Below are 4365 nucleotides of genomic sequence, written 5' to 3'. Positions count from 1 at the left end.
GCTGCCGCCGCCGCCGCCCGCCGCCCGCAGGCCACTGTACTCGAGTCCGCCGCTGCGCCGGAGCCTAGGCCGCAGCTCCGGGTCGCCGCTGCCACGCGCCGCGCCCGCCCGAAACGCCCGCCGCGAGCGAGCCAGCAGCCCCGCGCGCCCCTCGGACCCCTACGTGGCCGCCGCGCCCGGCTGGCCCCTCGCGCCGTCCTAAGCCTGCCGCTCGAAGCCCCCGGCAGGAACCGCCGCCGCCGACGCTGTCGTGCGCGTGCGCGACCGACGCCGGCGCAGGTGCGCGTGCGCGAGCCCGATGCGACGCAGGCGCGCGCGCGCCCTGCCGACGCCCCCAACCGCGCCCGGACGCGGGGAGCCCGGGTGAGACGGCTGGGCGCGCAATGCGCACGCGCGGGGGCGGCGCTACTAACCGCCGGCGCGGCGGCCGCTCGAGTACATGGTTTCGCCCAACCGCTGCTCACCGGCGCCCGGGCGCGGGCGGTGCGGACACCTCCGGGTGTGCCGGTTGGGGCGGCTCGGAGCCTCGGCGTTACTAAGCGTGTGAACGCCTTCCGTAGGTGTTTCGGACTCGTGGCTAGAGACCCTCCTCGGGATGTGCCCCCCTCGCTGGCGGAGAAGCTTCTCGGGCGCCAGTTTCCCCTCAGTAGGTGCTCAGGGGGTTGTTTGAATAAATGCAAGGGGACAGCCCCGAGCACGGAGCCTGGCGCCGAGGTGGTGGTTGCTGCTTTGCAATAACATTCAGAGGCGTGCTGGCACACACCGGTGATATTGCAGGTTTGGTTCCAGACCACCGCAGGCAAGCGTCGAGCCAGTCACTTAAATATTTTGGTGTCCTAGTGCATGTGAAAGTTGTTCACACTATGCGGTAGTCTGTATAAGGTGTAAAATGGTTTTAGGTCTAAAGCAAAATGTACATACCTTAGTTAAATGTGAACCGACACCAGGTGAGTACATGCTGTTGGAAAAATGGTGCCTATAGACGAACTTAATGCGGATTACTGCATACTTTCACCTTGTGAAAAACACATTATCTGCGAAGCGCAAATAAGCGATGCGCTGGACAAGCTATTCCTGTGCAGAGCAAAGCGACTGGGAGCACTTCTCTGGACGCTGGCTCTGTGACTTGTGCAAATGATTTAACCTCTCTGAACCTTAGGTTTCCTCAGTCGGGAAAGGAAAGTAGTTAACCATTAAGATGGAATGCGGTGGGCCTCCCTGTGGCGCTGGCGGTTGAGCAAGTGCTGTGAAGCTGTCCGTAGCATCTACAGCGCTGGTTCGATCCCCGCCGGCCACGGAGATACCCACATGGTGCGGCAGACCTCTCCTGCCTCCCCCGCTGCTCCCCTCAGCAGTGTCTTCCGTCCATCTGCCTGTTTTGTTCCCCACTCTGTCTCTGGTGAATCCTCTCACCCTCCCGCACCTCTGGCCTGTACCCCAGCTCTTGTATAAATAAATAGATCTTAAAAAAAATGGAATGAGGAATAAATGAGCTATTTACTCCTATAATTAGTAAGCATTTAAAAAGGAAAGTTCTGGGTGGATAAGGGTTGGTTTTGTTCATCACATGGTCTTCCTGTGGGAAAAATCTCCTCTCAGCCTTACCTTCCTTTTTTTTTTTTTTTCTACCTCCTTGAAGAACACAACCCCCCCCCCCAAACACACACACACACTTTCCTTTCTCTCCCAAGATTCTAGAACTCTAAATACTTAGTTCACAGGAATCCTGGTTTGCACATCTGCTCAAATAGTTCCTGATCCTGCATATTTCCTCATTTTCCAATATTCCTGTCATAATGTCACAACCATTTCCTTTTTCCTTCTTTACATCTTTTTTGGCCTGCTGTGTATTAAACCATGACGAAAAAATTATTAGGTCCCCCCTCTCCAGAAAGACATATACCAATGGATGGTGTCAATAAAATGCAAATCCCTCTTTGGAAAACACCCGATTTAGTTGTTAAAAGCATTTAAAATCAATCTGGTAAAACTTATCAGAGTTTTAAGTGCAACACCCCACCTGCCTTTGACCAAGCAATTCCACTTCCAAGGATATTTTATTTCCTACAGACACTCACATTTGCAAAATGACATTGTGGATGGCACACTAAAACACCCATTAAACACACAATAAGTCAGTAATGAAGGAATTTCTTTTAAAGACATAATGTATATAGAAAACAAATGCAAAGATAAATATTAATACATTAAATGTAAATGGATTAAACTGTACTTCAAAGGCAGATTGTTAGAATGAATTCTAAGACAGCACGATCCAATTATATGCTGTCTACAGGAGACTCACCTTCTTAGATTCAAAGACTAAATAGGGGCCTCCCCTGGTGGCACAGCGGTTGAGCGCTGGGCTGCCCGCAGCCTCTGCAGTGCCAGTTCAATCCCCGGCTGCTGGTGAGGGTCCCACATGGTGCGACAGACCTCTCCTGCCGCGCCCGCTGCTCCCCTCAGCAGTGTCTTTCGTCACTGCTGTTCCCCGCTCTGGCTCTGGTGAATTCTCTCACCCTCCCGCGCTTCTGGCTGTACCCAGTGCTTGTACAAATAAATAAATAAATCTTTTAAAAAAAAGACTAAATAGGTTGAAAGTAAACGGATAGGGCCTCCCCAGTGGTGCAGTGGGTTGAGCGCAGCGCTGTGAGGCTGTCCGCAGCTCCGCATCGCCAGTTCGATTCATGGCTGGCCACAGAGATTTTCACATGGCGTGGCAGACCTCTGTCCCTCCCGCTGCTCCCCTCAGTAGTGTATTTCAGTCCTTCTGCCTGTTCTGCTCCCTGCTCTGTCTCTGGTGGATTCTCTCACCCTTCCGTACCTCTGGCCTGTACCCCAGTGCTTGCCTAAAAAATAAATAAATCTTAAAAAAAAAAAAAAAAAGGTAGGGCCTCCCCGGTGGCGCAGTGGTTGAGCACTGGGTTGCGAAGCTGCCTGTGGCCTCTGCGGCGCCGGTTCGATCCCCGGCTGCTCCCCGGCCACCGGAGGAGGGTCCTGCATGGTGCGCAGACCTCGCAGACCTCTCCTGCCACCCGCTGCTTCCCTCAATAGTGTACTTTGGTCCTTCTGCCTGCTCTGCTCCCCGCTCTGGCTCTGGTGAATTCTCTCACCCTCCTGCGCGTCTGACTGTACCCAATGCTTGTATAAATAAATAAATAAATAAATAAATAAATAAATAAATAAATAAATAAATAAATCTTTAAAAAAAAAAAGTAAATGGATAGAAAAAAGTTTTCCATGCTAACAATAGCCAAAAGAGAGCTGAATTGGCTATACTAATATCAGACAAAATGGGCTTTAACAGTAAAATTGTTACTTGAAACAAAAAGCATTATGTAATGATAAAAGGTTTAGTCTATCAGAAAGTCATAAACATGTACTTAACCACCAAATAAAGGAAGCAAAATGTGATGAAAAGAGAAGTAAACAGTAGTTATGGTTTCAGCATTAACTATGGTTAACTATAGGAGAAGGGAGTCAAAGACATAGGGAGGCAGAAATTTTAAAATGGATTTGTCATTTAATACCTACCTGGCCACTCTGGGAAGGTTAAGAGGACATAGCTTTTACCACAAATGTGAGAAATAAATTTGTGAGGGGAGCCCCAGCCTCACTGAAGCTCTATGGTTGTTATTGTCTATAGGTCAGATCTTATGGTGGTAACTGCAGTCAGTGAATGGGAAATCTAATGCAAAGGGAGTAATTGAAGCCTGGATTTCAGCAGCCAACCAGCAGCACTCAACTACCAAAGGCAAAGTGGGCATAGTTACCATAATGCACAGCAGAGCCAAAGCAGCAATCAGAATAGTCTGTTGCAAAGAGACCCATAACACCTTAAGAGGGGGCTGGGCAACCTTGAGGAAGGACCCTCCTATACAAGTGAAAATTTATATGTTAATCTTTCTCCCGGCCTTCTCCCATGAGACATACAACCCTTTACCAGGATAACTGCACATGTGAGGAAAAAGAAATAATCAAACCTTTTAGGGATTTCTTTTTTATATATAAAGATTTATTTATTTATGCATACAAGAACTGGGGTACAGGCCACAGGTACAGGGGGTGGAGAGGATTCACCAGAGACAGAGTGGGGAACAGAACAGGCAGACTGAATGAAATACACTGCTGAGGGGAGCAGTGGGCAAGTCAGGAGAGGTCTGCTTTGCCATATGAGTAGCAACCTGGCTAGCTGGGGATCAAACTTGTGTTACAGAGGCTGCAGATTGCTTCACAGTGCTGTGCTTAACCTCTTGTGCCACCAGGGAGGCCCCTTTCAGGGATTTCTGAACATGAGTTCTGAATTAACACCAAGATATCACTGTGGCCCTTTGGTCAGAGTAGGGGCTCATGGAAGTCAGATAA

Source organism: Talpa europaea (assembly GCF_964194135.1).
Source record: "Talpa europaea genome assembly, chromosome: 12".
Classification (NCBI taxonomy): domain Eukaryota; kingdom Metazoa; phylum Chordata; class Mammalia; order Eulipotyphla; family Talpidae; genus Talpa; species Talpa europaea.
The sequence above is the reverse complement of the archived record's forward strand: the minus strand, read 5'-3'. Positions refer to the sequence as shown.